The 12,881-nt window shown below is 46.4% G+C and overlaps 1 long non-coding RNA gene across 1 annotated transcript; it reads right to left on the bottom strand.

Annotated features, from left to right (window-relative positions):
* Window positions 1-5,000: 5,000 nt before the first annotated feature.
* Window positions 5,001-12,053, bottom strand: LOC133381480 (uncharacterized). Its single transcript, XR_009761678.1, has 3 exons — window positions 11,000-12,053; window positions 6,543-6,736; window positions 5,001-5,241 (listed from the first exon to the last, which is right to left on the bottom strand). It is a non-coding gene; the product is annotated as an uncharacterized LOC133381480 (long non-coding RNA).
* Between the last annotated feature and the right edge of the window lie 828 nt (window positions 12,054-12,881).

Below are 12,881 nucleotides of genomic sequence, written 5' to 3'. Positions count from 1 at the left end.
AGTTGGTTCAGTCAAGCTGCACATAATTAGGCAGTCTGCATGTGCATGCACTTTTTCTTTGTAATTTGCAGTAAAATATCATTAAAATATAGTGTAAGAGAAATTCACACTGAAATGGTGATGAAACTTCATGAGGGTCTTAAAAAGAAAATCTGCAAAGTGATATGGAAATGTGAAGAACTAAATTTAGGATTGGAAAATGAGAAACTGAGAGCGAAAGAAATTGACAGATTCATCCATCACAACCTCTCTTACTTACACACACACACCCGCGCATGCACATGAGAGCCAGTATGGCATAGTGGTCAGAGCGTTGGACTGGGACCTGGGAAACCAGGGTTGAAATCCCCGCTCAGCAATGAAGTTCACTGGGTGACCTTGGGCCTGTCACTCTCTCTGCCTAAGCTACCTCGCAGAGGAGTGAGGATAAAATCAGAATGGGAAAAACCATTTTTGTATGCCACCTTGAGCTCCTTGGAGGAAAAGTGGGATATAAATGTATTAATAAATAAATATAAACACACACAGAGCCCAAAGTGGGTCAGGAGAGAGGGGCAAAACTCCAGATGATAAACTGTATACTTTTGACACCCAATAAGCAAGCAGGAGCAGAAGAAAGCCATCCATCTTTTATTAGCCAGACATATTGTACTCTTAGTAGTCTTCTTAGCATGTTACAGAAATTTAAAGAAAAGCGTAAAATATATTATCCAGCTCTGCCGCTAGCAGGAGAATCTTCAGCCCTCCAGATGTTGCTGAACTACAGCTCCCATGAGCACCAGCAAACACACCCAACGGCCAAGGGTGATGATTGTTGTGGTTATGTGCCTTCAAGTCAGTTACGACTTATGGCTACCCTATGAATCAGTGACCTCCAAGAGCATCTGTCATGAACCACCCTGTTCAGATCTTGTAAGGTCAGGGCTGTGGCTTCCTTTAGGGAATCAATCCATCTCTTATTCGGTCTCCTCTTTTTCTACTCCCTTCTGTTTTCCCCAGCATTATTGTCTTTTCTAGTGAATCATGCCTTCTCATTATGTGTCCAAAGTATGATAACCTCAGTTTCATCATTTTAGCTTCTAGTGACAGTTCTAGTTTAATTTGTTCTAACACCCAACTATTGGTCTTTATGCGCAAAGCTCTCCTCCAACACCACATTTCAAAGGAGTCGATCTTTCTCTTATCCGCTTTTTTCACTGTCCAACTTTCACATCCACACATAGAGATTGGGAATACCATGGTCTGAATGATCCTGACTTTGGTGTTCAGTGATACATCTTTGCATTTGAGGACCTTTTCTACTTCTCTCATAGCTGCCCTCCCCAGTCCTAACCGCCTCCTGATTTCTTGTCTCCATTTTGTTTAATGACTGTGCCGAGGTATTGATAATCCTTGACAAGTTCAGTGTCCTCATTGTCAACTGTAAAGTTACATAAATCTTCTGTTGTCATTAGTCTTTTTGACGTTCAGCTGTAGTCAGCATTCGTTTCAAATCGTTATTGGTTTCTGCTAGTATGGTATCGTCTGCATATCTTAAATTATTGATGTTTCTCCCTCCAATTTTCACACCTCCTTCATCTTGGTCCAATCCCGCTTTCCGTATGATATGTTCTGTGTATAGATTAAACAAATAGGGTGAAATAATACACCCGTCTCACACCCTTTCCAATGGGGAACCAATCGGTTTCTCCATATTCTGTCCTTACAGTAGCCTCTTGTGCAGAGTATAGGTTGCGCATCAGGACAATCAGATGCTGTGGCACCCCCATGTCTTTTAAAGCATTCCATAGTTTTTCATGATCTACACAGTCAAAGGCTTTGCTGTAATCTATAAAGCACAGGGTGATTTTCTTCTGAAATTCCTTGGTCCGTTCCATTATCCAACGTATGTCTGTGATATGATATCTGGTGCCTCTTCCTTTTCTAAATCCAGTTTGGACGTCTGGCATTTCTCGCTCCATATATGGTAAGAGCCTTTGTTGTAGAATCTTGAGCATTACTTTACTTGCATGGGATATTAGATAAGAAGGGATATATAAGACAGTTGGCCCAGGACATTTTGAGCAGTGCTGGTCACGCCTGGTCAGAAGAACAGAAGACTCCTGCTGTAGGTCCATGCACAACACGGGTGAGGGAACTCCATTACTGATTGCATTAAAGAACTGTAATGTGATGTTGTTTGGTATACATCTGGTGTTGATCTGGAACTCTGATTCCTTGGCTGTGGCCATGCATAGCATTATATGTATGTTTTATAAGTTAATAAATAGAACATTGGAAGATCCGCTGTTGGGCTCCTAACTAATTTTCTTGAGATACCCCTATACCGAGCCATATTCCTTGGTGGGGGTCTCCAACCAGTAGTCCACCTGTCTCAGACTAACCGCTGGCAGAAACTGTGGAAGCTCAGACCACAGCATTTGCCATTTAGGTACTCTGGATAGCTCAAGGACAAAGGCAAGTACAGGGACCCCTCAATCTTGTGTATTCATGAGAAACAAGCTGTTCGTTGCAGAACCAAGATGCATCTGATGTACAAAAGGCCAATTTTTGGACTCGTGCTCCATGATCCAGTGACTATCCTGCAGGTATTTATCAATTTAGCGATAGATGGGAATTGGCACTCAGGGCTGCCTTCACATGCCACCTCACCCTGAATGGCTTTTATCCAAGTCTACACGGCTCATGGATGATTTTGGTGATTCTTTTCACAAGCCACACAATCTCAAGGCTGAGCAAAGCTGTCCTAACAGTGGCGAAGCTCGTGTTTTGCATTCAGCCCCCAGCCCCAGATGTAATCCCTTGGACTGCTTGTAGCAGTCCAAGGAAAGCCCTCCTCCCCCCACCTTGGAGAGTCCTTGCCGGGTATAGTCTGGACTGACCTAAGTGGATCAGGGCTACAACTCACAAAGCACATGTCCAAGCAAGTCCTGGATGCTCTTTAATTTTATCTCGTTTCATGGTGCTCTTTGTTGATAAGGTCATTTAGTGATTTCTTTGACATTGACATGTTTGTCCATTGGGGCTCTAATTGCAATCACCTACTTGAATTATCACAAACCTTTGAACTTTCGCTTGTCAAAGCAAGCAATCTCTTGGGGGTGGCAGCTGGGAGATCTGAGGAGAGAAGGGTGTGCATGCATAAATCCCCTCCCCCCTGTAATTCTGTCCCTTATGCAAAAATTACAAACTGGAATATATAAGATTTGTAGCAATGGAGGGCTCCTCCAGACAAGCTGTTTAGTGAGCATCTGTTCCAATTTGTTTGTGGGGAGGTTATATACAACAGCGAGCATTCATCCCAAATTACTTCTGTGGTGGTTATACATCTTCCCATTAACCATCAGTTAATCCCACACTTTTCAGTGCATTTCCTAGTCGCTTTCTCAACTGCAGAGAGTCAGTGGTTTTCATTTTTTAAAGAGGATTTGTTGCATGAGTGCCATGTTCAACCTTGGGTCCCCACATGTTGGTGGACTACAATTCCCATAATCCCTGGCCATGGGCTAAACTGGCTGGGGATGATGGAGTTGCAGTCAACAACTTCTATGGACCCAAAGTTGAAGAACACTGCGCTAGGGTGACAGAGTCCTTTAATCTAATTACGCAAAACTAAATTTCTGTTGGTTGACATATTGTCAGTCTGGAGGCAACCAGCCACTAGTCCTTGCTGCTGTGTTCAAGCCCTCCCTCACCCTCTCTTCTACCACCACCCTCAGAATAAGAAAGTCTTTACTTGCCGACAGAAGGATGGCAAGGAGGGGGCCATTCGTGCCTCCCTAGGAAGGGAGTTCCAGAACCTAGGAGCAGCCACTGAGAAGGCCCTATCTCGCGTCCCCACCAATCGCACTTGCCAGGGTGTTGGAACTGAGAGAAGGGCCTCTCCTGAAGATCTCAGGGCCCGGGCAGGCTCATATAGGGAGATACGGTCTGACAAATAGCCTGGACCTGGGCCGTATAGGGCTTTAAACGTCAAAACCAGCACTTTGAATTGTGACCGGAAACAAACTGGCAGCCAGTGGAGCTGTTGTAACAAGGGAGTTGTATGGTCCCTGTAACCAGCCCCTGTTAATACTCTGGCTGCAGCTCTTTGTACCAGTTTAAGTTTCCGAACATTCTTCAAAGGCAGCCCCACGTAGAGCGCGTTACAGTAATCTAAACGGGATGTAACTAAGGCATGCATCACCATAGTCAAATCAGGCATTTCCAGAAAAGGGCGCAGCTGGCGCACTAGTCTTAAATGGGCAAAGGCACTCCTGGCCACGGCCAAGACCTGGGCCTCCAAGGCATATATTAGCTTGTTACATCACTAAAGAGAGGGATTTGATACCTGCAGAAATGAAGCCTAACCAGCAAACAGCTTTTTCAAAACCCAAGAGCAGCTCTGCTGGATCAGGCGAAAGGCCCACCTAGTCCAGCATTTTGCTCTACTGGAATCAAACTATGAACAATATGGGAACAAAATTCTCCAACAGAATGATCAGCTGGGGCTGATGGGAGTTGTAGTTTTAAAAAATAACTTTTCCAAGCTCTGAAATTAACTGACATCTCTAGAAGCATATTTTTGAATGTTTTATGGCTACCACGGTAAACGGATTAGTCCATTTAAATTTTTTTGGTTGACAAAAAATGTGGCCTAATTAAGTCAGCATTAAATTATATATCCATATTTAATATTAACTATTTTACTAGAAGTAGTTGCAAAAAACTCCAAAACACCCCTTCAAGTATATAGTCTGTTTTCTTAAGAGCTCTCTCTCTTACACATTGCTATGCACAGTTGATCAATTAATTCATTTCAATTCACAATATCAACAGTTAAGATTTCTTTCATCGGGTGAAAAGTCCTACAATTATGTCTTCAGGTGCAAGCGTGCTCTAGGGGGAGGCAGTCTTGCTAGAAAGCAAATCCCATCAAGCCAAGCTCTCTTGCAATCAGAAATGATCCAAACTATATGTTAGTTCCAGTTAAGCTGCACAGAACAGACAGAAGAAATTCCTGAAGGTTTCAGAATATTATTATTTATTTATTAGGCTTATATCCCGCCCGACTAGCGATAGCAAAAAAGTACAATAAATACAGTAAGAAAAACAATACAGTGCAAAAATCCAATTAAGTTATAATAAGTTAAAAAGTACAGTTAAAATGCTTTGGGAAAGAGGAAGAGGATCCATTCTTACTCTCTCGCCTCTCGCACTGGGAGCCCTGCTGTCTGCGTTGTGCTGACATTGTTGGTCATACTGCAGAGAGAGAGAAACGGAGATTGTTTTGCATGAAGCCAAGATGGTGAACCTGCAAGATTCCAGTTCCCAAAAGAGGCTGGGAAGGAGGGAGGGATGGCGTGGTCTCAGTACCTGTCAGCTCAGCTCACAAAACAAAGGATGCAGCCCCAGGAGAGGGAGCCGGCAGGGAGGGAATCACTGGGGGGAGATTTGCTGCAATTCATCCAATTGTGCAGCTTTTAGCTTTGCAGGGTGGGAGAAAGTCCTTGCAATTTTGTGAGCAGAACAGGCACTCCCCACACATACACCCGACCCCAATTACATTGTCACCAGAGTTAATTTGAGTGATGCATTACAGAGCACCCCACAGAATCTCGGTCCTGCTGAAGGATCAGGGGAGGGTGAGGATTTGAAAGAGTATACAAGGAAGTGAGGGAATGATTCCAGGGCTTGAGGCATAGGATGTTCATTTGCAGGGGGACGCAGTTTCAGCTCTGTTTTGTCCCAGTCTGCATCTGTGTTGGAATTGTTTTTTAAAATGACTTTAAATATTTTTTTAAAGGAGTTTAAGATGTTTTGTTTCTAAGATATTGTATAGATGTTTTTAGTGTTTTATCACCTGTTTGCCGCCCTGGGGAGGGCGAGATATAAATTTAGTAAATAACAAAATGTACTTGTGGCTGTAGCTGACCAGCTGTAGCTTCCTGTGGCTGATCCAGCACTTCCATCACCAGGAGATCCTTGAGAGGGGAAGGGGCAACACTGCTTTGGATGCAGGACAATGTCTCTCCCAGCAGGAGGAAGGAAGGGAGGGGGGCAGCTGAACAACCGCGAAAGGGAAGCCCCCTGCAGCCACGGGCTTCCTGTCCCCACCTGCCCCCTTCCTGCCCCCACTCCCTGCCTCCTTGTCTCGCTGGGAAAGGAGAGCGTCCTGCAGCTGAGGGCCTGAGGTGGAAGCAGAGCCACCTTCTTCTGCCCCAGGAACCTTCTCCTGTAGCAGGGGATGGAGGGGGCAAGGGCAGCAATATCTGTTTGCTGATATGCTGAAGGCGCAAAGCACTGAAAGTCGCTTTCGTCTACATACATCTTCCCCACAGCACCAACACGCCCCCACCCCAATTTATTTATTTATGTATTATACTTGTATAGCGCCCCATAGCCAAAGCTCTCTGGGCAGTTCACAGCAACCAAAAACAAATACAATTTAAAATACATCTTTTAAAAAACAATTTAAAACACAATTTAAAAATTTAAAACAATATAGAACACATGCTAAAATGCCTGGGAGAAGAGGAAAGTTTTGACCTCCTCAGGCGCACCTCATCAGGGAGATCATTCCATAAGGCGGCTGCTCCTCCTTCAGTTCCCAAAGTGGTCAGCATGAGGACGGACTGAGAAGGTTTCCTCAAGTGTAATGACTGGAGGCTGGGATCTCCCTCCTGAGGCCTTGCGCTCTCCCTGCCCTTCCCTGCCAGTCACCTGCTTTGGGGCTCCTAGATGGCCAGGTTGCTCCCTGTGAGGGGGAAAGAACATGGAGTGAGCCTTGCCCTTAACTGTGCAGGTGATTAACAGTTCAGGAGAGGGCTTTGGAGATACAGTGAAGTTGGGAAGATCTCCATTCTTGAGCCTCTTCAGTGAGAGGCAGAACTCCCCCTGCCCCGTGGGATGGGATTCCCGTACACTTACCCTTGGGACAAGCCGGGCTTGTACAAAAGGGACGGGCTCCACTTGAACCAGAATGGAACCAGACTGCTGGCACTTAAAATTAAAAAGGTAGCAGAGCAGCTTTTAAACTGACTGAGGGGGGAAACCCGACAGGAGCTGAGAAAGGTCCGGTTCGGAATAAACCTCCCCCCTGGGATAAAAACCAAAGAAATGATGAAATTTTAAAAGGGGTAGGCCTAGAAGTAGGCATTGTGAGAGCAGGGGCACAAGATATAAATTCAGAAGAGCAAAATTACCATAGGCCAAACCACAAGTGCCAAAGACACTTGAAGAGAGACACTGCTTACAAGTGCCTGTACGCTTATGCTAGGAGCCTCCGAACCAAGATGGGAGAACTGGAGTGCTTGGTCTTAGAGGAGAGCATTGATATAGTGAGCATAACGGAGACCTGGTGGAATGGAGAAAACCAGTGGGATACGGTTATCCCTGGATATAAACTATATCGGAAGGACAGGGAAGGACGTATTGGTGGCGGAGTCGCTCTATACGTGAAAGAAGGCATTGAATCTGGCAAGCTCGAAACCCCAAAAGAGGCAGACTCCTCCACAGAATCGTTGTGGGTGGTGATACCATGCCCCAGGAGGGACTTAATACTGGGAACGATCTATCGTCCCCCTGATCAAAATGCTCAGGGAGACCTGGAGATGACATATGAAATTGAGGAAGCATCCAAACTAGGAAATGTGGTAGTAATGGGTGACTTCAACTACCCGGACATAGACTGGCCACATATGTGTTCCAGTCATGACAAAGAAGCAAAGTTTCTAGATATTCTAAATGACTATTCCCTAGACCAGTTGGTCATGCAACCGACCAGAGGGACGGCAACCCTGGACTTAATCCTCAGTGGGGACCGGGACCTGGTGCGAGATGTAAGTGTTGTTGATCCGATTGGGAGCAGTGACCACAGTGCTATTAAATTAAACATACATGTAAATGGCCAATTGCCAAGAAAATCCAACACAGTCACATTTGACTTCAAAAGAGGAAACTTCACAAAAATGAGGAGATTGGTAAAAAGAAAGCTGAAAAACAAAGTCCAGAGGGTCACATCACTCAAAGATGCTTGGAAGTTGTTTAAAAACACTATATTAGAAGCTCAACTGGAGTGCATACCGCAGATCAGAAAAGGTACCGCCAGGGCCAAGAAGATGCCAGCATGGTTAACGAGCAAAGTCAAGGAAGCTCTTAGAGGCAAAAAGTCTTCCTTCAGAAAATGGAAGTCTTGTCCGAATGAAGAAAATAAAAAAGAACACAAACTCTGGCAAAAGAAATGCAAGAAGACAATAAGGGATGCTAAAAAAGAATTTGAGGAGCACATTGCTAAGAACATAAAAACCAACAACAAAAAATTCTATAAATACATTCAAAGCAGGAGACCATCTAGGGAGACGATTGGACCCTTGGATGATAAGGGAGTCAAAGGTGTACTAAAGAACGATAAGGAGATTGCAGAGAAGCTAAATGAATTCTTTGCATCTGTCTTCACAGTGGAAGATATAGGGCAGATCCCTGAACCTGAACTAACATTTGCAGGAAGGGATTCTGAGGAACTGAGACAAATAGTGGTAACGAGAGAGGAAGTTCTAAGCTTAATGGACAATATAAAAACTGACAAATCACTGTGCCCAGATGGCATCCACCCGAGAGTTCTCAAAGAACTCAAAGGTGAAATTGCTGATCTGCTAACTAAAATATGTAACTTGTCCCTCGGGTCCTCCTCCGTGCCTGAGGACTGGAAAGTGGCAAATGTAACGCCAATATTCAAAAAGGGATCCAGAGGGGATCCCGGAAATTACAGGCCAGTTAGCTTAACTTCTGTCCCTGGAAAACTGGTAGAAAGTATTATTAAAGCTAGATTAACTAAGCACATAGAAGAACAAGCCTTGCTGAAGCAGAGCCAGCATGGCTTCTGCAAGGGAAAGTCCTGTCTCAGTAACCTATTAGAATTCTTTGAGAGTGTCAACAAGCATATAGATAGAGGTGATCCAGTGGACATAGTGTACTTAGACTTTCAAAAAGCGTTTGACAAGGTACCTCACCAAAGGCTTCTGAGGAAGTTTAGCAGTCATGGAATAAGAGGAGAGGTCCTCTTGTGGATAAGGAATTGGTTAAGAAGCAGAAAGCAGAGAGTAGGAATCAACAGACAGTTCTCCCAATGGAGGGCTGTAGAAAGTGGAGTCCCTCAAGGATCGGTACTGGGACCTGTACTTTTCAACTTGTTCATTAATGACCTAGAATTAGGAGTGAGCAGTGAAGCGGCCAAGTTTGCTGACGACACTAAATTGTTCAGGGTTGTTAAAACAAAAAGGGATTGCGAAGAGCTCCAAAAAGACCTCTCCAAACTGAGTGAATGGGCGGAAAAATGGCAAATGCAATTCAATATAAACAAGTGTAAAATTATGCGTATTGGAGCAAAAAATCTGAATTTCACATATACGCTCATGGGGTCTGAACTGGCGGTGACCGACCAGGAGAGAGACCTCGGGGTTGTAGTGGACAGCACGATGAAAATGTCGACCCAGTGTGCGGCAGCTGTGAAAAAGGCAAATTCCATGCTAGCGATAATTAGGAAAGGTATTGAAAATAAAACAGCCGATATCATAATGCCATTGTATAAATCTATGGTGCGGCCGCATTTGTAATACTGTGTACAGTTCTGGTCGCCTCATCTCAAAAAGGATATTATAGAGTTGGAAAAGGTTCAGAAGAGGGCAACCAGAATGATCAAGGGGATGGAGCGACTCCCTTACGAGGAAAGGTTGCAGCATTTGGGGCTTTTTAGTTTAGAGAAAAGGCGGGTCAGAGGAGACATGATAGAAGTGTATAAAATTATGCATGGCATTGAGAAAGTGGATAGAGAAAAGTTCTTCTCCCTCTCTCATAATACTAGAACTCGTGGACATTCAAAGAAGCTGAATGTTGGAAGATTCAGGACAGACAAAAGGAAGTACTTCTTTACTCAGCGCATAGTTAAACTATGGAATTTGCTCCCACAAGATGCAGTAATGGCCACCAGCTCGGATGGCTTTAAAAGAAGATTAGACAAATTCATGGAGGACAGGGCTATCAATGGCTACTAGCCATGATGGCTGTGCTCTGCCCCCCTAGTCAGAGGCAGCATGCTTCTGAAAACCAGTTGCCGGAAGCCTCAGGAGGGGAGAGTGTTCTTGCACTCGGGTCCTGCTTGCGGGCTTCCCCCAGGCACCTGGTTGGCCACTGTGAGAACAGGATGCTGGACTAGATGGGCCACTGGCCTGATCCAGCAGGCTCTTCTTATGTTCTTATGGAGGGTGCTCAAGGGCCCCATGAAGGAGGCAGCCCGGCCCCTCTCTTTTTCCCCAAGAGCCAAGAGCTCTCTGCCTTCCCTTCGCTCTTCCTACCATTATTCAAGGTGCATCTTGGGGAGTGCCAGGTGTGCAGAAAGCAGCAAATAAAGGGTGGAACCAAAGCGACCCCCCCTCCCCATCCACGAAACCTGCTTTTCTAGGCGGCGTCAAAATCCTTTTTTTGTGCGGGAGGTATTAGATCAGGAGCAGGAAAAGGTGGCTTGGACCCACTTTTGGAAGGGAAAGGGAGGAGAAGAGAGGCGCCCTTATCCGAAGGGGCAACAGAATTCAGGGAAAGGGAGACACAACTTCTTCCCCCACCCCCTTTTATATAGCCTCACCCTTCGATCCCGGGCTCACTTTTGGGGGGCGGGGCACACCCGTATGCAAGGAAGCTGGGGGGCAGACCCCCCTTTTTACAAAAAATAAATAATTATGACAGTTTTTTTCACCACCACCCCGAACTTCTAGGCTGGCTACGAGCCTGGGGTAGAGACGGGAGCGCAGGGGGAACAGCGGGACTCCAGATCAATATAGACCATCTCCAGCCGATGGGGACAGCCAAAGAGACTGGGGCGGAAGCAGACCGGAAAGGGGACTGAATGCCGCCTCCCCCCCATTTGCCCCCAAATAAATGCGCTGCAAACAGGACCTCGCAATGGGCTGACTGCAAATTCTGCCCACCCCTCAAATGGGACAGTTTAGTCCCCGGAGGTTCTCACCAGAACAGTCCCCCAGCAGGAAAGCAGCAGGCCCCAGCAGGAGCAAAACGGGCCATTGAAGCAGCCCCATCGGCTTCGGCGGAGCCCCAAAACCTCGCGTCGTTCTCGTTGCATACGAAGCCCTTACTGCGAAGCGGAGGAAAGGCGCCCCACTCTGGATTCCGGAGCAAAAGCAGTAATTGGCCGAACGAGCAACATTCCACCAATCGGAAAACTGAGTGCCGATTCCAGCAGCGGTTGCTGGGTAAATGTCGTGCTACTAGCACGGTGCTAGCAGGAAAATGGAAAGTGAGCGTTGGCGGCGCCTTGTCGGGAATCGACGCTGGCCGCCCAGAGAGCGAGATTCTCGGGGGGGGGGCGGGGGAGTCAGGCGGAGCTTGGAGGGATCGGAGGGGACCAGCTGCATCGCGAAATAGAGACGGAATGTTTTTCTGTCGGCAGGCGGAGTCTCAGCCCTGCCAGCAAAGGGACAGCTTCTGTCCTGGGTGGAGCCCCAAACCCATTCACTTTCCGGCCATCAGCCACCTCCCCACATCATTTGCCCGGGGGAGGGGAGATACATGCCTCTCATGGTCTTCACCCAGCTGATTGTAACATTCCTTTGCTACTTCCAGGTTGACGATGATCATCGGCTCATAGTTCTGAAAGTTCTGAGTCGTCCTGTCCCAGCGCTGGGGATTGTCCTTAATCCCCACCTTCTTCATCCCGGACCATACAGGCCTCTTCCCCCTCGTGTTGCTGTCATAGCGAGTGATGGGCTGGCCGTCCACGTAGCCCACCTGAACAAACGGGCAGCTCCCGGCTGGGCGCTGAAAACGCCATGTAGAAATAGTTCAGGGAGTGAAAGGAGGCGTCTGAAAGGAAAAGAGAGGGGCAGAGTTTAATGGCCCTGCAGCTGAAGGTACTCCCTGCAGTCCTGTGGTCCAGTAGTGTAGTGGCAAATTCAGAAGTGCAGGGTCTCTTCGTGATAGTCACAGCCTCACCCCCTTTCACTCATATCCCTGGCATTCTCCACTACAATGGACATCCCCAGGAGCCAATCTTCATGAAAGGGGAGGCTGTGTGTTAGCTACTGAGTCTTCTCAGTGGCTTACACTTCCTTTCACTGATTGGCTGCAGTCAGCACAAAACAACAAGAACTCCTCTCAGTGGCTTACATGCTCCCCTTTCATGTTGATTGGCTCATGCATAGGGACTTGGCTGGGACCCTGCTCTCTGCAACCCCCCATGACCCTGGACCACTATACCCCTGCTGTTGTCGTACAGCAGCCCCCAGTTTAGAGTTCCAAGGCACACTGGGATGGGGGTAGAAAAGAGTCCATGTTGTGCATGCGAGGTGCGGAAGAGAATTTACAGTCCTGTCTATAAACATGGAAAACATACCAGGGAAGGGAAATGGGGGCAAGAGCCCCCCCCCAAATTCAAAGGGATGGTAAGAGTAGGGGAGTAAGACAACAGCATGGGTGTAGTGGTCCGGGGTCATGGGGGGTTGTAGAGAGTAAGGGAGGTGGGAATGGCAAATTACAGAAAACAGAAACTCATGCAGGAGAACTAAGAGGCTACTGTAAAAACAATCAGATCCCCAGAGGTCTTAAAGGAACCGGGCATGTTTCCACTAGATGAGGAATTTAAAAACAATTGGATAGTAATTCTAAACAAATGTCCCATGGGCTTCATGGAACTAGGCCTAACTGAAACCTCCAATTTGGAAATTGAAAAGAACAAGATAGTACTTAAGAAGATTCACTAATAGGGAAAAAACCTTGTGGTTTAAGAACATACCTATAGCCCAGAGATATTTCTATCAAACTTTAAAAAGCAGGGGTATTGGACAGCTATAGTGAATGCACCAGGGGAGCAGGAGACCTGACCTGACCTCCTC

This window comes from Rhineura floridana, chromosome 3, assembly GCF_030035675.1.
Source record: "Rhineura floridana isolate rRhiFlo1 chromosome 3, rRhiFlo1.hap2, whole genome shotgun sequence".
Lineage (NCBI taxonomy): Eukaryota > Metazoa > Chordata > Lepidosauria > Squamata > Rhineuridae > Rhineura > Rhineura floridana.
Note: the sequence above shows the minus strand (reverse complement) of the source record. Positions and strands in the feature narration are given on the sequence as shown.